This window comes from Maniola hyperantus, chromosome 8 (assembly GCF_902806685.2).
Source record: "Maniola hyperantus chromosome 8, iAphHyp1.2, whole genome shotgun sequence".
Classification (NCBI taxonomy): Eukaryota; Metazoa; Arthropoda; class Insecta; order Lepidoptera; family Nymphalidae; genus Maniola; species Maniola hyperantus.
The window spans coordinates 12,112,650-12,135,079 of NC_048543.1; positions in this window are offsets into that span (position 1 = coordinate 12,112,650).

Below are 22,430 nucleotides of genomic sequence, written 5' to 3' on the forward strand. Positions count from 1 at the left end.
TTATAATATTTGATGCACTACTTTGCTTTTGTACTGTCGTCCGTCACCCGCAACTTAGCTCGCGCTTTCCAAGTTTTAATCTTGAACTTTTAAGTCTGTCAATGCTATGTGCCATCGTCCAAGTATGTGCCATGTAAACTAAATGAAAAAGGTATTGAAAAAAGTAACTGTTGAATTGAATGAAAAGAGAACTGTTTCAGAATAATCTGCCTTAAGCACCGCCGGTAGTACCTATATATATATATATATTAACGATATATATTCTTACGAGCCATTAGTTATAGTGTCCACATCACTAACCATAAGTGTGTTTTGTTTGTTGCTATGTCCTTTAATCACGTCACAACTGAGCAATGGATCGACTTAATTTTTTAACGGGTATTAACCAAGACCAGGGAGAGTGACAAAGGTAACTTTTTATCTCAGGAAATTAAGGAGTTCTCACGGAATTTTAAAAACCTAATCCATGCGAACGATGTAGTATCGTCGTTTAAAAATCCTTTGGAAACTCGTTGTCTTCCGGGATAAAGAAGACTTTACACCTACGTCTCCGGAATTCAAGCTTTTTTTTATCATTAAGACCTGCTGACAAAAGTATTTTACTATCATTACAGTCTAGCCTGAGAGAGTCTAATAAGTAATATTATATTAACCTAAACTTATAAACGTACTTATACCTAAGAATCGGTCCATTGACTTATCTTAGTTTATAGTTAAGAGTTTTTATTGGAAGACTCTTTGTACTTTATATTGCACTAGCACAAGGCTTTCAATATGTTCTTGTGGTCTTTAAATTGCACTAGAACTATGCTTTCACTATGACTACACTAGCTCAAAAGGCTTAGTCCTTTTAAATCGACGTAGATACGGAATTCAGGCTAATGTAGCTGTAGATTATTCACGTGGAACTTGGTTAAACTTATTCCTGTGGAGACTTGAATTTTGGCAATAAACGTACTCTACTATTATGTTCAATCGGGTTTAAAATATCTTCATTCCAATCAACTAAATCGGTGCAGTCATTATGTCAACTCATGAACGATTAACAAAAATTCAAACTATCACATTTATAATATCACCTCCAATATCAATCAATCAATTAGATCGTCCAAGCAATCAATCAATTTGACGACCTCCCTGGCGCAGTGGTGAGCGCTGTGGTCTTATTAGTGGGAGGTCCCGGGTTCGATTCCTGGCAGGGGTTTGGAATTTTATAATTTCTAAATTTCTGGTCTGGTCTGGTGGGAGGCTTCGGCCGTGGCTAGTTACCACCCTACCGGCAAAGCCGTGCCGCCAAGTGATTTAGCGTTCCGGTACGATGCCGTGTAGAAACCAAAGGGGTATGGGTTTAATAAAAACTGCCATACCCCTTCCAGGTTAGCCCGCTATCATCTTAGACTGCATCATCACTTACCATCAGGTGAGATTGCAGTCAAGGGCTAACTTGTATCTGAATAAAAAAAAAGAAAATCAGTAATATTCTTACTTCCGAGTCATTTATAAAGAACTTTCCACTAAGTTTATAGCTTGGCTTAGAGTAGCTATGACAATAGTAGGTAGATACCTACAACTTCTGCCATTTAAACCTAGGTCATTGAATTTTCAGTTCGCGTTATGTCGTTGAGCTACAATATGGCTTCAATCAAATTATTATTAAGGCTCTATGTATGTAGCTATCAGTAATCTGATTTTCATATAGGTAGGTATATAAAATAATTTCACAAAGGAAAAATAGCGCGGTCGTGCGTGATACGATGTAATTGCTTGTTTTGTGTTCACAACAACCGCTACGCGTTATTTTGCTAGTTGCAAAAGGTTTTTTTAATACTATGACATTATGGCAGACCATTAATTAATTAATTTTTTTAGTTCTTTATCATCATCATCAACCGAAAGACGTCCACTGCTGGACATAGGTCTCTTTTAGGGACTTCCACACGCCATGGTCTTGCGCCGCCTGAATCCAGCGGCTCCCTGCGGCTCGTCTGATGTCGTCAGTCCACCGAGTGAGCGGTCTTCCAACGCTGCGTCTTCCGGTGCGATGTCACCATTCCAGCACCTTGAGACCCCGGTTAGATTCCGGCAGAAGCCATCAAAAAATTGTGTTTGGTCTGGTTACTTCTCTACTACAAAGACATGCCGCGAAGCGATTTAACAATCAAGTATCAAGTACACAGGAACCGATAAGGCGTCTGCTGTACCACTTCCAAAGTAAACCCACTGTCATCTTCAATATCACAGTCAAGAGCTAAAAAAAACCAGTCAAATGAAAGTCGAACTTTCACACGAAGGGTTCCGTACCATCGCACTTTTTGATTTTTAAATTTTTATGGCGGTCATTTTGTAATTTTTATTATTTGTTGCTATACGGGAATAGAAATACACATTCTGTGATGAACTCTCTACGTGCTCTCTACCTATTACGGTTTACGAGATACAGCCCGTTAACTGACGGACGGACGGACGGACGGAGTCGTTTTAGACACGGAAGTCTAAAACGACTGTGTTAAGTTGATAAAATGCATCTTTTGTGGAGATATAAACGTTTAAATGCTTTGTTTTGTAGCCACAGCGAAGAGAATGAGGGTAATTGGTGAGATAACTTTGTTAGAAACCCGCTTGAGTTTTGCTTTGTGGAGATTTTTTTGATTACTTTCACGCCGTGTTGGAAGAATGTTTTTAAAATTGTTTTAAATTGGAAGAGAAATTTGATAATGCCTGGGGTTAATTATTTGTGCTATGCATTTGCAATACAGTAGCATAAATTTCGCTTAGTCAAGCTGTACGACTGAATAGAATAGAATAGAATATGTTTTATTCAAGTAAACTTTTTACAAGTGCTTTTGAATCGTCAGGTAGTTTTAATTTACCACTGGTTCAGAATACCGTTCCTACCGAGAAGAACCAGCAAGAAACTCGGCGGTTGCTCTTTTTAATTTTTTAATTTACAATGATATTTTACTACTACTGAAACTGATAACTGATACTGAAACTCTTTTTTAATCTCTAAGGTACTACATACTTATTGATTATTAAAAATGCGAAAGTGATTTCTAAATAATTTTAAATACATATTAAAAATTGCGGACTGGCAGGATTCAAACCTATGTCTTCTGGGTTCGCACCCGACGCGACGCCTTGACCGCTAGGCCACGGTTCGCTTACTGCCAGTGACGGACCTTGTGATATGTATATTGTTCACTCAGTACTGAAGCGACTGTTAATGCCATCTAGTAGCGAAACTTACCAAATAATTTGGTTATACCCAGTGGCGTGCACAGGATTTGAAGCCAGGGTAGGCACTAGTTAAGTAGGAGCCTGTTAACTGGCAGGTCATTATGAAAAATATGCATTGAGCTATTCAACTGGGGTAAGCAGTGCATTTATGCCTCTATGACCTGCACGCCACTGGTTATACCTGTAATATGCATGTTACATCTATACTTACCTATAATATATCTGAATAAAGGGACCTAAAATTTGTTGGTAAGTACCTACTAAAATAATATGGAGAAAGTTTCATACAAAAGGAAACATTCATTCATTATACATTGGAAGCATTTTCCCAAAAGGTAAGGTTATGGCAAAACTTTTTTTGTTCATGAGGGAGAGGGACAGATTGGCAACTTATGGTACCAAATTACTCCTATCTTATGGAAATGTTCCAAAGTCAAAAAGTAAAGAGAAAGATTTTTAATAATATACGAAGATAACTCAGCGGGTGATGGAGAAAGGTGTTCGGAATCAGATCTCCTCATTTTTGATTTGATCACGTAGAGATCTTCGTAATCAAATCAGAAATTAGTAAATCTATAGAAAAGATAGAGCTCAACTGAGATAACTCAATGACTTGCGAAGCTGAAATGGCAATGAGTGGGACCAGAGCCACATTATCCCTAAGGCAAACTAGGCACGTGCCTAGGGGCGCGAGGTTACGAAGGGGCGCGCGCGATTATATAGAATCCCATTACATATGGCCTACCTAATTATGCCTACTAATATTATCTTGGAGTGTAATATATTGGATATACCAAAGTGTAATGACGTGATGTTCTTCACTCGTTCACATAAATACGAAGTAAGTTAGTAAAAATTTTAATGTGGCTGTTAGAGGGGCGCCTTTGAGGTGCTTGCCTAGGGCGCTCTCGATATTTAATCCGTCGCTGGGTGGGACACATAGTTTGCGGGGTACCTATTGACGGTAGACATTGGGGTCCCAAGGTGCTTCAATACTGACTCCGCACCTGAAAGCGCATCATTGGGAGGCCGCCCACTAAAAGAAAGAGAAGAGTTGCGCAAGATCGTGTTTTGTTTTTAATCTGACATATTTTGTAAGGGGCTTTTTACAGATGATCTACATATATGTCAGCCCCATCGTTACAAACTATATTAAAATCCTTGTTTGAGACCAAAGTCCAGCAGTGGACGCCTTTCATTACCAACGGTAAACGTTTTTCCACGGTCGATAAAACCAATTATGCTGTAGGTAGAGTTCTGAAGAAGCAAAATTACCTACCAGATTATAACATCACAAAATAATATGATAGATTACTTGTATCGACATAATTAATTGCTTGGTACATTAGTGATCGTTCGCTAATTGCTATCGTGCGTAATTTTGCTTGAGCTAGCATTTTTTCACACTGCTGAATTCAGGCATAGTTTGGTTAATCGTGATCAACATCATGATCAACCCGTCACCGGCTCACTACTGAGCACGGGTCTCCTCTCAAGATGAGAAGCATTAGTCATAGCACAGTCTCTGTGGTATACAACTTACTCTGTGGCTATAGTCTACCACGCTGGCCAAGTGCGGATTGGTAGACTTCACACACTAAGTCACACACCTTTCAGAAAAGAACCCTACACTTTTTGACTGTCAATAATTGTTGAATATATTATGTAAGATAAAAAACTCTTTTGTAAATAAATATTTTGCATAAGGATTTAAAAACGGATAGACAATTATATTAAAAAAACTTTAATCTAAATTAAAAGTAAAATAAAACAACATTAAATTAACACTAAAATAAATTAAATCTAATTATTTTGCATAAGGATTTAAAAACGGATAGACTTTTAATATAATTATATTAAAAAAAATTTAATCTAAATTAAAAGTAAAATAAAACAGCATTAAATTAACACTAAAATAAATTAAATCTAAAACCTCATCGAGACCACCGCAGCGAGGCATTATACCCAAGATGCTGGCAGCATTAGGTACTATGTAAGATTATGTATTTATTGTAATGGTGATAAATGGTAATTAATAACGTTTTAAAACTAAAGCTACGAGGGTTCTAAATGCACCCTGGTCTGAAAAGAGCCAACAACAAAGACACTGACACAAACCGATAGCGAAGTCTTCCAAGCTATAGCGCTAAGTTCAGTTCGCAGAAGAAGAAAATCATTTAACATTCGCGTTCCTACAACTGAGATGATTCAATCAGAAATTAGAAAGGACGGTTCAACTACAAACCCCATTAATTTTCTTTATATCTCTTTTTGCTTATCCGACAATGGAGTTTGTACTTGTAGGTACATTCGCTTTGTGGAATTCTTTTCAATTACCTCTATCTAGGACTAGATTCAATAAAAGTTTTATTCTTGAAAGCAATTACGCAAATTGTATATAACAAAAAGGAAGGGACATCGCCAAACAAATGAATACTGGTATGTTCTATCCACGGAAAGAAGTTAGTATAGCGCTCTCTCTGTGGACTGAGACACAAGAGGGTATTCTACCCTTTTTTTAATTGTTTAAGTCATAATAAACTACCAAAAAAAATTCAAAAATTTTATTCGGTCGCTAAGTGCAATAATAATGCATTTCAAATTTCACCGCGCAAACGCTACCCGCCATCTTTTTAGGTTCATGAGCTGTCATGACGTCACTCAGATTGGTAAGCAACGGTGTTTTCTTTAGTGAAATCCGTACCCTTATATAAATGCGAAAGTGTGTTTGTTTGTTGGTTTTTTGGTTTGTTGGTTTGTTGGTTGGTCCTACAATCACGTCGCAACGGTGCAACGGATTGACGTGATTTTTTACATGGGTATAGATAAAGACCTGGAGAGTGACATAGACTACTTTTTATTCCAGAAAATCAAAGGGTTCCCACGGGGTTTTAAAAAACCTAATTCCACGCGGACGAAGTCGCGGGCATCAGCTAGTACATTATAATTTAATTCCATGTGACGTCACAGTCGGAATTAACATGGCGACTACGGTATCATGCGTTTTGAATATAATACAGAACAGATAAAAAAAGTGAAATCTTTAAAATTAATTAAGTATATAATTTTGTAAACTTAAATTAATTATTTAGTTTTTTTCTCGCTTGTTGTAAAATACGGTATTCTCAGTGGATGTTAAACATTTTGTGTCCTTTTTTGACTTCGCTGGTTATTTTCCCCTTTCAAAATCCATTAAATTTTTTTGTTTGCTTTTGAAATATTGAAATATTGAGTATTCATTTCAACGAATCTTATCTTATTCGTTATGGCGAGTTTTACTTTCTTCAGTATCATATTATATTTCAGACTTTTTACTCGGTCCTCCAGAGTCCGTTTGTCGCTGCTTTAATTAAGAAAGTCTGTTAGCAAAGATAGCATTTCAACTTAAATGCTTTTAATGCTTTTTCTTCGTTTTGTTGTGGAACAGATATTGTTATTGTTTTTTGGAGTATACAAAAGTAGCTTATTCCCGCGACTTCACCCGCATGGACCAGACACTTTCGAAAATCCTTTCTTAGCAAATGTCTACGTCGTAATAGCTATCCACATGCCAAATTCAGCCCGATCCGTCCAGTAGTTTGAGCTGTGCGTTGATAGATCAGTCAGTCAGTCAAATATAGATATTGGTGTATACCTGGTGTATTCATCATCAGTTTATCACCATAGCCCATCGACAGACGACTATTGAACACGGGTCTCCTCTTAGAATGAGAAAAGTGAGACTACAGTCCACTGCGCTGGCCAAGTGCGTATTGGCAGACTTCACACACCTTTGATAACATAATTTATTGAGAACTCTCATACATGCAGGTTTCTTCCTTGTGCATTTGAAGCAGTTAGATATCTATCACTTGTTTAATGATGAAGGAAAACATTTCCAAAAAAATTGGGTTGTCCACCAAATCATACACACACCACAATTAAGACGATGTAGAATTTCATGAATACAGACCTTCATTAAGGTTGCTGAAAATTCGAAGCCCTGAATTTTCATGTTCCAATTTCCCCGTGTCTAACCCATATCCATTTACTAAAGTGCTTTCTCACCTGCATCCAAAGCACTCTTAAGATTCTATTCAACTTTACCACTTAGAAGATGAAAAACGCAGAAACTTTTCTCATGTTTGCAATTTTGTCGCTTAAATTTTAAACGGGTTATGGCTTTTTCCCGCAAATTTGTTCGCGTGGATTTAGGTTTCGTTTGAAATTCTCAAAATGTGACCGTTTTTAACATTTATGTACCTATGCATAAAATATAAACAATCAGACAATATTAATGACGTTCTTAAGCAATTGTTGGAATTGTTATAAAATTTGTGATAATTTAAAACTTCGACGGGAGCTTCATATTCGTGCCTTTTGGTGTTTGGTGAGACCTTGGGGCCGTGGGCTCGAGCTCTTTTTGAGGAAATTTTAAAAAGGGTCATCGGGTCAATTATTTTAGTTTTAATTTAATGTTGTCTTTTTTGTTACTTCTAATTTAATCGAATTAATACTTTTATTTGCTGTTGATTTATGAAAGAACCCCCATTTACAACGTAAACATAATATATTATGTTTACGTTGTAAATGGGGGGTTTACATCGGTGTACCTATAGGTACACCGATGTAAACAAAGGCGAGTATGTATAAGCACGTCAAACATTGTCTAATAATAACAAAGCATCTTTGCATTTTTAAAACGGCTAAAACATGGCTAAACCCTACGAAACATGCTTAAGTATTACACGCTTTTGTTCTGAACTCCATCTACACTTTCTATGCGAATAAAAGGCAGCAGTTAAATTGAAATATGTACACATTATGTGCGAATTTACGTGAGACTTTTAGCTTAGCACTTGGGTCTTTTCCGTGGAAAACCTTGGTGAACTTTACTTTAAGTTATAGCGAAGTATAGAAGATGTTTAATTGGAAGTGTTTTTGTCTACGTTGATAACCTGACAGTTGCTTTACGAATATAAAAACACTAGCTTATGCCTGCGACTTCGTCCGCGTGGAATTAGGTTTTTAAAAATCCCGTGGGAACCGTTTGGTTTTCGGGGATAAAATGTAGCCTATGTCACTTTCCAGGTCTTTATCTATAGTCATGCAAAAATCACGTCAATTCGTTGCACCGTTGCGACGTGATTGAAGGACAAACCAACAAATCAACAAACCAACAAACCGATAAACCAACAAACAAACACAATTTCGCATTTATAATAAGGGTACTGATAAATGATAATATGCTAAAAATAATAGTCAGCAACAACACCTGTTAGCGTACTGGTTTAGACTTCTGCCTCCGTTCTGAAGTCCGTGGTTGAGTCCCTTTCGGAGTTAAATACAAGTTTAACGGTAAGGTGAATAACATCGTGAAACCTGCATGCATGAAAGTTCTTCATAATGTCCTCAAAGGTGCGTAATACGCATTTGGCCAGTGTGGTAGACTATGGCCTAAACCCTTGTCATTTTGAGAGGAAACCCATTCTCAATAGTTGGCACACGATAGTTTGAGGTGATAATGATGACGCTCCTAATAAAAATAGAGCTGTTCATTACCCTCCAAAAGACCATATTCTCTCAACATAATGTCAGAGAATGATATTATTATGTTAGAGGAAAAATGAAATAATGGACTGGATGAAACTAGAAGCGTTCGTTGTTTTACTAAAGAGAAACTCGCTTTTAATCTATTTTCAACAACGCGAGTAATATAACAAAAAATCGTGTGTAAGTAAGTAAAAGCTGTTAAAAATAAAATTAATATTGACAACAAAAATCTATTTTCAAATAGCTTTATAAAACTGAATGTTTCCGAGAATATTACAACTCTCGGACCAACAAAGTTTGATTTTTTGGAATTTCAACGGCTTACTGTTCGTGAAAAACACAGATAAAACATGCGTTGTTTTCGTTTCTAAGTTCGTAAGTATTTCAAACAACTGAAAGTATCCGTAAACGTTCTACTTCTAAAAAAGTTTTCAATGATTCCAAGAAAATTTTCTATACCAATTTCCAATTGTGTTTTTCTTTTTCCGAATTCACCGGTGGCTATTTTGGTAGTACCAAATCGAATTATGTTAATAATATACTTTTACAAGAAAATGTTTTTCTCTTCTCTAAAAATCAGCAGTCTATTTTGCTAGTGTAGAATATTAAAAGCACAAAACAATTAGTTATTACTAGTTGATGATTTTTTATTTATTTTATTTATTTTAGTTGATGCCCGCGACTTCGTACGCGTGGATTTAGTTTTATAAAAATCCCGTGGGAACTCTTTGATTTTCCGGGATAAAAAGTAACCTATGTCACTCTCCAGGTCTTACACTATACCCATGCAAAAAATCACGTCGATCCGTTGCTCCGTTGCGACGTGATTGAAGGACAAACCAACAAACTAACAAACACACTTTCGCATTTATAACAGGGGTAGTGATGACACCTAAAAAGTCTGCCCGTTGTTTTGAAACTTCATAGACATACCTAATACAGGCTTTGAAAGCGTATTTTAAATCGAACTTTCTTCTGGCGTGGGAGATACTCAAATAATTTATTATTTAGAACCTAAATTAATAATCAAATTATTCAAATTCACCTTGATGATCTTTCTTTTTGTTAATATAATATTATGTAAAAGTAAAAATTTATTTAAAACTTAGAAAATATAGATTTACTTTTTCATTAACTTTTTTTTTTTTTATTCGTACCAAAAAATACCATCAGAAGAAAAGAGATAATTATAGTGGACAGGGAAGCACTTACTTATCTGTGCAAGAGATCAGTACCCTAAAAGTCACTCTCTTGGCAGATTTCGTTTACGTAATAAGATTAAAAAAATATATTCAAAAAATCCTGTAGGTAAGTACCTAAGTCTCCAGCTATCTCTGGACCTTTCATGATCAGTTTTGAGTTAAAGCTGAAAAAGATCTTATCTAAAACTAGCTTATGCTTGCGACTTCGTCTGCGTGGACTACACAAATTTCAAACCCCTATTTCACCCACTTATGGGTTGAATTTTCAAAAACCCTTTCTTAGCGGATACCTACGTTATAAGTAGCTATCTGCATGTCCATTGTCCAGCTCGATCCGTCCAGTAGTTTGAGCTGTGTGTTGATAGATCAGTCAGTCAGTCAGTCAGCCACCTTTTCCTTTTATTAATTTAGATAAGTGATGACTCATCGCTTATCGATAAGTGCCATTCAGGTTGTTAAAAAATCCTTTTCACAAGCCTACAGATTGTGTTAGGAGCATGTTACAGCAACAGCAACGGCATTCCAATGGATGGGAATAGAACCTATGACTTTTCAGTTTAAGTCAACCCTTTTACGCCGTTGTGCTATCGAGGTATGAGAAAACCGTTTGTTATTTCGTGGACATAATTAGAAACGCTAACGGCTTTACGGCTTTGGCTTTCATTGGCATACGTTTTCAAGCACCAACACCTCTCTAGCCAAAATAATGCATTCACATAGTAATAATATACCGGATATGAAAATGATTTTGGTAGGATTTTCGCTCCAAACATTAACATAAGCAAGCATATAAATTGAAAATTATAATATTTTATACAGCAAGGAGTTTTAGGATTACTCTGAATCCACCTTTAGGGTGATTAAGTGGTTTAACTTTAACCAAAACCACATTGTAGAGAGATAAACCTTTGACACGCGACACCTCAAGACTGTATTACCGCTTCATATCCTACCTATAGGTAATAAAAGGAAACACTGTCCTCTCGATTTTTAATTATTTTTATGCATCATAGTTTTTGAATTATCATGCAAAATGTCGAAAAAATACGACTGTAGTACGGAACCCTCGTCTCGCGAGCCTGACTCGCACTTGGGCGGTTTTTAAAAACTCATGTAATATCCACGCAAATGAAGTCACGATAAAGTCAAGACGAATACGAAATCATCTAGTATTATCTACATAACAATATTTAACCACGTTAACGATGAATTTATTATTGACATTGGTTAATCTGGAAAAGGCGATAAATTCTAAGGTAATCTTCAATTTTTAAACCTCAAAATAGTTTTTAACTGGAACGTTGATATAAAGTTTTCAATAAAAACAATTCACATTCATAAATTCTGGAAAAATATTGTTATCTACAGTAATAAAGTTTTATATTGACAAACCTAAATGCTGGAATCAAAAACATAAAACATAACAATATCACATAATATAATATGTATCTATTATTTTATGCTCAAAAGGCCCTTAGCACACAAGATACTTTTAAAAAAGTGGCAACACTAGACATCGACATCGACGGACGGACGGACAATTTCAATTCGGAGTGCAATTTCACTCAAATAGACTCAAGATACTTACCTCGCTTCGCTCGGTCAAAAAACGGTGCGTGTGGGTGTGTGCGTGTGGGTGTGTGCGTGTGTGTGTGTGTGTGTGTGCGTGTGTGTATGTTAGTTACTCTTTCACGCAAAAACTACTGGACGTATATGGCTGAAATTTGGAATGCAGATAGATTAACCCTGAATTAACACAACTACTTTTTACCCCGAAAAACGAAGAGTTCCCATGGGATTTTGAAAAACCTAAATCCACGCGGATGAATTTGCGGGCATCATCTAGTTAACAATAAAGAGAAAAAGAGAGACAAAGTGGACATGGAAGCACGTATCTCTATAAGAAATCTCTACCAGTGATCCTTTGTGTGATTTTGTGTGACTTGAGTAACCTTGAATTTTATAATATTAAAAAAAAAAAACTAAATAAATGCTCTCTTACATGTATCAAGTGTGCTAGAGCCCTAAGTTCACGCTTGAAATTCAGCCCTATATCGGTAATCGGATTTTATTCCGACACTCAAAACAGCGGTCAGCCAAATCTGTAGAGATTAAACGGCTCATGCATGAAACAATTTGATTGCTTCGGCATATTATGTTTTTTTTGTTTCAAAGTTATTACAATGTTTTTATTAATATTATATCTTTTTTGGTTTTTGGTCTTGGTACCTATATATCTTTAGTTAATTACTATACGGCTTTGATTTATTAATATTATATCTTTTTTGGTTTTTGGTCTTGGTACCTATATCTCTTTAGTTAATTACTATACGGCTTTGATTGGATGGAAAATCCGAAAATTATTTCGTACTGGTGATCTACGTTAAAAGAAAACCCACATACATCTCAAGTATCTAAGAATAGAATAGAATAGAATAGAATGTTTTTTATTCATGTAAACTTTTTACAAGTGCTTATGAATAGTCAGTCATTCCTCTCTAAACGTCTAACGGCTTTGATAAAAATGAATTAATGTAAATGCAATTCACTTTCAATGCAGCATCGCTACGAGAATTGCATTCGCATTCATTACATTCAACGAGCTCGGCACAGAAGACCATTTTAAAGGTTAACTTTATTTCGGCAGATTACCATTTTGATCACGTAAAGATTCTTGTATTGCGTCGTTTATCTGAATACGTCCGTTCGACGCACGATGGGAAGAGTATCGTCCATGGTAGCGCAGACACGTCGTTGAACTCGTCGTTGTTGTTGTCCGAGCCATATGCGCAGTGGCGTGGTTGTCCGTGGTCGTCGGCCGTGCGTGGATAATCAGAATCATATTCACAGAATCACCCCCCGTGGGTCCTCACCTCAGTCTTAAGACGGTGATACACATGCTTATTACTCGCACAAATGCATGCCAGTTACAAGCAAAAACGAGCTACTCGCATGTGTATTGAGATTTTGCCACGCTCACGTACCAGTACAAGGTATACGAGTAGATCGCAAGGCGATTTTTCTCCTTGAGGGGAAGTGGGACGAGAGACTCGCATGCCACCTACAAGCACACGAAACATGTCGTTGAAGTGTTTGCTAGTAGATCGCACCTCAACCTCTGCCAAAATCTTTTGAATTTTTGTGCTGGTTTTTGTTTTATATTTTTTGGCGCCTTTTGTATCTATTCTTAGCTATAAAAAGTTTCTTTACTAATATAATCGCGAGTTGTATTGTAAACACTATTAATTTCTTCATAATTAATATTTAATTAGTTGTGATTTTCAACTCGCATGCCACTGGCACGGAACGCAGCCTTTTGAAACTGGTATCACCAGACAAGCATGTGCCAAGCGCTAGAACTCTGCTAGCCTGGTGTGCCAGCTTACCTGCATCTATCATACCATTCACTGGCATGTGTATCACGGGCTATAAACACACTCCACAGAACTTCACGTTTTAGGACAGCGATCGGAATTTATTATTTTATCATGTCTATGAAATATCGATATAACATTATTATAATATAGGGCATAAAACATCACAGCTATCGTCGAACTTGGGAGTAACATAATGTTTTACGATCTTGTGAACATAACATTTAAGGGTATGTTTGTTCAATTTTACGACTTCTTAAACGCCAATGTCATGAAAGTACATTATTGTAACGTTATAATGCGACCTATTCTAAATAAATACCTACTTAATATATCTAACTAATAAGTTTAATACGTCTTTTGCACATGATATTTTCTTGTGTAGTCAACGCGCGTTTTACAAACTTACGTTACGTCTCTTAGGTCACTTGCAGGTCGTCTTCAGATTACTAGTAAGGGCAAGAACGCATGGGCACGTCTCAATCTATAGGTACTAATCTATATGTACTTCTATACTAATATTACAAAGAGGTAATGTCGTTAAGTTTGTTTGTAGGCGGTAATCTTTGGAACTACTGAACCGATTTTAAAAATTCTTTCACCAGTAGAAAGCTACATTATTCCTGAGTAACATGGACTTATACTATTATAATATGATAATATTACTTTATTATTACGGAATTATACGTTAAAATAGAGATCCCGAAAATCGTGATAAGCTACCCGTGCGAAACCGAGGTGGGTCGATAGTATATAACAATTTGCATGGCAGCAACGTTTATGATAGATAATCTTCCTTATTGAGGCGGTGACGCGCGCGTTTTGCCAGGATATGACAAAAAAATATATGACTTTGTGCACTTTTCATGTTTTGAGAAGTCTCCGCTTTTGTTTCTTTCCTTATTACCTTAGACTTTCCGCCGTGAGCTTGGAAGCAATTCCACTTTTATTCGAGTGTAACATTTGGGCAATAACGCCCTCTAAGTGCTCTTGTATCTGTACGTATCTAAATGCTACGTATCTACTCATGCCTATCGCAATACAGCTTATGGTCATTGCTACGTTTTCTCTCCATAACATTATGGTTGTGTTTTTAGTTTTTTACTGAAAAAAAAAAACAATAAAACTACAGAAAATCCAGTTAGAGATAGGTACTTCCATACTATTCCAGATAGATATTATTAGTGCGAAAGTGTTTCTTGGTTTGGCCACTGAACCGATATTGATGAAATTTTGAAACCTGGAGACGGACATAGGATACTTTTTATAACGGAAAATTAAAGAGTTCCCACGCGATTTGTAACAATCCCAAATCCACGTGTATAAAGCCATGGGCATCCGCTAGTAACATATACCTAAATGGTAGCAAAGGATCCTATATAATAACTAGCTTATGCTCGCGACTTCGTCCGCGTGGACTACACACAAACCCTTATTTCACCAGTCCAGTAGTGTAAGCTATGCGTTGATAGATCAGTCAGTCAGTCAGTCAGTAAGTCACCTTTTCCTTTTATATATTTAGATAAGTATGTTAAGTGGTTATCGGCGATCATGAGCCATACCAGGGGGAACCCTAGTGTACTTATGGTTTTTGAAAATTTTGTATACCTATCCGTCTCTTGGGTGACCTCATATCAAAGTTAGTGAAGTACACTGCAGATCAGAGTTGCTTTCATTATTGCCCAAAATCCTGATTTTGAAAAGTGCGTGGATTTGATTCGCTCCAGCAATGTGAGACATGGTATTTTGATAAGATCAGCCACCAAGTATCTTGCTGGTTCTTCTCAGTAGGCACTAAGAAGAGCATTTTGGACCTGCAGTGGTAGATGCACTCGATGATTCGAAATCACTTAGGATATTTTTTATTTACTTGAAACTTTCTGATTTTACTTATAGCATGCAATACATTTTTACTACGGACAAAAATATAGATAAGTATCTAATTTTAACTTTAATGAAAACGTACGTAGCTATCTTGCATAAGTCACAAATTTATTTTAAAAGAGTTGCCTTGTTTTGAAACTAACAGAATTTGCATTTCGCATAAAATATTGCTGCAAACATATCCAGATTTTAATTTATTAGCAAGTTAATAAAAATATTGCGAAATGTAAAGAGAAGCGCGCTAAAAATATGATTTCCCTCAAATATCTTATTTTGTACCTATTACCTACCTGAAAGTAAACAAAATACGTTTTTAATAAAATTATTATCCTGAACTGTATTGAGATTTATTTACGGAATTACTATTCTTTTTTTACGGAAATGTATATTTTCTAAAAAATACAAAAGAAAATAATGTTCTAGTGTAGAAAATTGCTAGATAACTTCTGTAAGCTAAACCTAGAATTTACGTAGGAACTTAATGAGATACCTGCCTCGGATTAATGAGGTGCCGTAGCTTGTAATGCTTGTATACAAGTATTTGTTTTCTTCAAATAATCTTTTTGTAACTTCCTAGTGAATTAATGAATATCTTTCAAACATGTGAATGCAAAGCTTGAATGTTTTGATGAACGTTGCAAGATATGAGTTACCAATTCAAAGCGGCAGGAAATATTGTACATCGACGTTTAGAAAAAGACAGCGGTTTCGTAGAGCGTTCTCTGTCGTTGAGACCTTCAGTTTTAACATTAAAATTTAGTTTTAAACCTTTGACCTGACGTAGAAACTATTTCCATCTAAACTCAAACAGAAATCGAATATGAAAGCTCTAAGTTGCGAGACGAGCTAAAATTGAAAGACAAATGAAACTATTATATCTACCGCTTTACGGCTCATCGAAGTTTCGGAGCTTTAGTGCTTTAAGTCTCCTCAGTTTTCGTCTGCACAATACTATATCTTTCGAATATTAAACCGTTTTCACATCACTAGATCAATAGATATCTGAATCCGATAGAACATTTTATTTTATTTTTAGCAGATACAAGTTAGCCCTTGTCTGCAATCTCACCTAGTGATAAGTAATGGATGATGCAGTCGAAGATGGAAGTGGGCTACCCTGGAAGGGGTATGGCAGTTTTTATTAAACCCACACCCCTTTGGTTTCTACACGGCATCGTATCGGCGCGTCATCCGCGTTTTGTTTTTAGTAGGCTCAACGCGTAAAATTTAACTTCTGACGCGCCATTTTAACTTTATATGTGGGTAAACTAGCTGATGACCGCGACTTCGTTCGCGTGGATTTAGGTTTTTAAAAATCCCGTGGGAAACCACACTCATTAGCAATTTGCGGGACTTATATAAGTATAACTGACAGAATATCAAGCACGGGTCGGATAGTGTAGCAACGCTCTTATTCTGCGGTTTCCCACGAGAAGTTTCACAATAAGTTCACTGAAATTCGCGAATTTGTCGGACCTTCTGGCCGAGAATTGAGATATTTTGTGAAAATAATGTATTTTGAAGCACGTTTTAGTGTCATAATAAAGTTCATTTGAAACGTGTTCTACATACTTACTAATTTGCTACTTTATCGCTCTTTTTTAGGGTTCCGTACCTCAAAAGGAAAAACGGAACCCTTATAGGATCACTTTGTTGGACTCTACTTTTACTTCACTCTATCTCTAATTTTCGAAGAAGTCACGGTTTCCTTATAATAATTTATCTTTATAAAAATTATAAAGTAATTTATCTTTATTTTATTAGTTTATTGTATTCATATATATATTTTCTACTAGCTGATGCCCACTACTTCGTACGCGTGGATTTAAGTTTTTAAAAATCCCGTGGGAACTCTTTGATTTTCCGGGCTAAAAAGTAGTCTATCCAGGTCGTAAACTATCCCATGCAAAAAATCACGATTGAAGGAAAAATCAACAAACAAACACACTTTCCAATTTAAAATATTGCTGATGTTATATTATTTATATTTATGTTATAAATAACATCAAAGAAAAAATCTTTAATAATTTCCTAATATCAAAAGTTTTAATTCATATTAATATTTAGTAAAAAACTTAATATAAATACATAAGAAAGACAGAAAAATCAAATAGGTATCGTGAAAATAAAAAGTTAAAATATTTATAGGTAGATGAAATCATAAAAGTTTCAAACGTATCTAGAAAGGTTTAAAAATAGTGGATTATTAACCAAGGGGATAAAGCAGTGTCTTCTGTCGCGGGTGACGATTTAAATCGCGAGCGTAACAAAGGACTCGAGGTTTACTCCCGAGCGTAGCGAGGGTGTTAAAAACTTAAATCACGAGCGAAGCGAGGGATTTAAGACGAGTCCTGAGTGTAGCGAGGGATTTAAGTTCACCCAAGACTAAGAGCTTTATCACCGAGGTAAATACTCTACTTTTCGTACCACTTGCGAAAAAATTAACACAATAATAATATGAGATAAGCATTTATTAAACGTATTTTTAGAACATTAACTTATTTATAAAAATAAATTAAAATAAACTTAACGTTTATGTACCAATTTGAAGAAAACAAAAACGCGGCAAAATCCTAGACTAATATTTTTTTGTCGGAAAAGCAAAGGCATCAAGCTCATACGGCCTCGTCGGTTTTCGTAATTTTATTTAATAATCATAACTGCATCATAAATGCGTATTCCTTTTTCAAAAAGATGAATAATGCTTTATATACTAACTCAATGGTGTAAACACAGATGTAGTCTGTCTGTCTGGTGGGAGGCCTCGGCCGTGGCTAGTCCACCCTACCGGCAAAGCCGTGCCGCCAAGCAATTTAGCGTTCCGGTATGATGCCGTGTAGAAACCAAAGGTGTATGGGTTTAATAAAAACTGCCATACTCCTTCCAGGTTAGCCCGCTCCCACCTTAGACTGCATCGTCACTTACCATTAGGTGAGATTGCAGTCAAGGGCTATCTTGTATCTGAATAAATAAAAAAAAGAAATAAAAAGTTCAGTATAAATTTCGGTACCTAAGTATTCCAAATTTAAATCACATTCTCTCCCTAGGGGATGAATGAAATTCAGTACAATTTTCTTTCCCTGTTTTTAACAGATTAAAAATGACTATTGTTATGTACGCTTTTTGTGGCATAGAATGTCACTTTTTTGAGCAATTGGTACGAAAAATATATTTTTACCTCATAATCTTATAACAAGTCTTAGGGCCTATTATAAAATGTGGTACAAAACTTAGCAAACAAAATTAAATACACTAATAATAAAACTAAATAGTAGGTATAATCTATTGTATCATTTCATTCTGTAAAATTAAATCAAAGGATTTAGCTTAGCTTTAATCTCAATAGTAATTTGCATTCAGTTGCATTTAGTAATTTGCAGTAGTTAGCATGAAATGGATTATTTTCATTTTACTGGTGATCTCTGTAATAAATTGATATTTGATTTTACATAATTATTAATTAAACTAGTATTTTAACTATTCATAATCATATTCATAATCAAAATACATACCTACTTAGTACTTACCAATATCACAATGGGAAAGTTTGTCTGTCTATCTATTATCTTTTCACGATCTGGTACTTTTCATATAAACTATTTGATGAAAGGATTTTAAAGGCCTGCTTCAAAAACCGGCCATGTGCGCGCCGAGGGTTCCGTATTACAGTCGTATTTTTTCGACATTTTACACGATAAATCAAAAATATTTTTCATAAAAATAAATAAAATCTGTTTTAAAATGTACAGATAAATCCCTTTCATATGATACCTTACTTGGTATTGTAAACTTACTTTGAAAGTTGAAAATACTAATTATTAGTTCATGATCACAATTTAATTTTTTTTGTGTGATGTAACCTTAAGGTGACGCAGGACGCTCGACCGAAATTGGCAGCGCACGTGTGTAACATGTTTGCTTTTCACTTGACATTGTATGAGAAAGTTGAGAGGCACGATGATTTTCACCAAAATCAAGCGCGCGAAAAGGGTTTAGGAAAAGTATTTTTGAGAAAAAATTGCTGAATTTATGTTTGCAAAGTAAAGTTATTTCAACTAATGAATAAATAAACTACGTCTAATGATAAATTGTTTTAGAATTTTCATATCCCTAATCTTATTTATTTACGCCCAAAGTTGTCATTAATTTAGTGTTAAAATAGGAATCTTTTGAGCCTCGTAACTTTTAAATCAATATTTTTTTCAATGTTTCATATATCAATAAACCTAGATAATGACGAGATGAATCGATATAATTCTTAGTATTGTGCGTACAATATCGAATATTGTTGTAATTTCCCTCCTACGTTTGTATGACGAAAGTACCGAACTGAGTCCCCTTAAATTCACGGTTTTCAGATTTTCTCCCTCATGTCTGCTATAAGACCTACCTACCTGCCAAATTTCATGATTAAGTCAACGGGAAGTACCCTGTAGGTTTCTTGACAGACCGACAGACAGACAAACTGACAGACAGACAAACTGACAGACAGTCAGTACGGAACCCTAAAAATAATGATTTGTGTGCAATGCAAATCCATTAAATTTTCACTAGTATTGGAACATGCATCGATGTATAAATTCAAAAGCTCGAAGCCTATGAAATTCTCCCTTTTATATCGAGTGAGTTATCGCCCTCAGCGCTGTCGCTAATGTGTTTCATCTATCATTTGATACCTACTGTATACACTTGTTCCATCTATCATTCGATATTGGTATTTTTAGTGTTCCATCCGTATTTGGCAGTGGCACAGTTATTGAAACATGTTATTGCTACTACTCAAATCCATAGTAATATGACGACCTTCCTGGCGCAGTTGTGAGCGCTGTGGTCTTAATAGTGGGAGGTCCCGGGTTCGATTCCTGGCAGGGGTTTGGAATTTTATAATTTTCTAAATTTCTGGTCTGGTCTGGTGGGAGGCTTCGGCCGTGGCTAGTTACCACCCTACCGGCAAAGCCGTGCCGCCAAGCGATTTAGCGTTCCGGTACGATGCCGTGTAGAAACCAAAGGGGTATGGATTTAATAAAAACTGTCATACGGCATACCCCTCTCAGGTTAGCCCGCTATCATCTTAGACTGCATCATCACTTACCACCTGGTGATATTGCAGTCAAGGGCTAACTTGTATCTGAATTTAAAAAAAATAAAAAAATATTATAAATGCGAAAGTGTGTCTGTCTGTCTGGTAGCTTTTCACGGCCCAACAGTTAAAGCAATTTTGATGAATTTTGTACTGAGTTAGCTTACATCCCGGGGAAGGACATAGGCTACTTTTAGCCCGGAAAATCAAAGAGTTCCCCGGAATTTTTAAAGGTCCATCCGTTTAACCTATTTATATATAAACAGTTTTTGGTACAGAGGTAGCTTGCATCCATTGGGCCAATGTGTACAGGGGCTTTTATATTGTTTCAAATTAAAAATGTCACACCATGAAGAGAATAAGAATTAGTTAATTTTCAAATTATTACTTAATAAAGACCTAATAACCCCTCTACGAAAAATATTCTTCTACGATGACGTCTATAATAGGTATTATTACAACTCCATATATTATGTACATCACATACAGAAGAAGGACCTCCCTGTCGTAGTAGTGAGCACTATAGTCTCATTGGTGCAACTTGGGAGGTCCCTAATCAAACACATATTATACACATTATAAATGCGTTTACATTTATTTCATCACAGAAAAGAAAATTAAGAAAAACCAAAACATTTCCATAAAGTGGATACGGTAAACGAAAATTAAGACAATCAATTTTAAAAAGACTAGAAAACTACAGAAAAGCTAAAAGTTTTTAACTGTTCGTTAAATTGCAAATGACCCATGAAACATGTATTAGGTACGGCTTTTGTTCAGAACTCCCTTTGCGCTCCCAAAGTGAATAAAAAAGTGGCAGTTAAATTGAAACATGTACACACGGCGTACTACTGTAGGTACGCTTAGTATAAGATTTTACGTCTCACCAACGTTGCTCTAATTCAAGAGTCGAAACACAATAACGTCAAAGTAAAATGGACCTAAATAGCCTTGAATCGAAGTCAAGAATTCAATGCCACTGTCTTAATTTTGCAACGTTTCCGCTTGGAGCGCTGGCTGTAGATGTGTAGACAAACTTGAACTTTGAAACAAGGCAGTTAAGATCCAATCCTTACTAATATTATAAATGCGAAAGTGTGTCTGTCTGTCTGTCTGTCTGCTAGCCTTTCACGGCTCATCCCTTCAACCGATTTCGACGAAATTTGGTACAGAGATAACTTGCATACCGGGGAAGGACATAGGCTACTTTTTATCCCAGAAAACCAAAGAGTTCCTACGGGACTTAAAAAAAGTGAATTCCACGCGTATGAAGTCGCGGGTATCCTCTAGTTTACTATAAACACGGAAGTGTTTCGACACACGAATACTATCAACGTTGGTGATACATAAAATCTCGTACTAAGCGTACTGTATGGGACACTGCGTTTGGTCATGAGCCTAAAGGTCTTCGCCTACTACAGTTTGTGTCTCGTAAAAAGGGCACTTTGTATAAATACGAGTATTATACAGATTATTATGACGAGCTTGTTCCCGTGACTTCGTCCACGTGAGCTACACAAAGTTCACCCCTCTTTTATTTTACCCCTTTAGGGGTTGAGTTTTGAAAATTCCTTTCTTAGCGGATGTCTACGTCATAATAAATATCTGCATTCCCAGCCCAATCCGTCCAGTAGTTTGAGCTGTGCGTTGATAGATCAGTCAGTCAGTCAGCTTTTCCTTTGAGACCGCAACATCTATCGGTTTTCCGAATTATGTGCCCTGTCCATTGCCACTTAAGCTTATCTATATCGTATCTCTAGTTTCCCTACGGATCTCCTCATTGCTCGATAGCTCAACGGTTGAAGGAGCGGACTGTAATCCAAAAAGTCGCCGGTTCAAACCCCACCCGTTGCACTTTTGTCGTACCTACTCCTATTTATAAGCTTTACGCTTAGATGGAGGGGAAATGGGAATATTAGTCAGCATAATAAACATGGCTTATATTCTTTTGATACCGGTTGTTCTTCTACGAGTATTTCTGATTTGCTCGTTAATTGCGATTTAAGCAGGGTATCTTACAGCTTAGTTAAATTTGCAGTTTGAGCAAAATCAGTGTGAAATAGATTAGTTGGAGGGGAAAGGGGAATATAAGTCAGCATAATAAACTTGGCTAATATACTT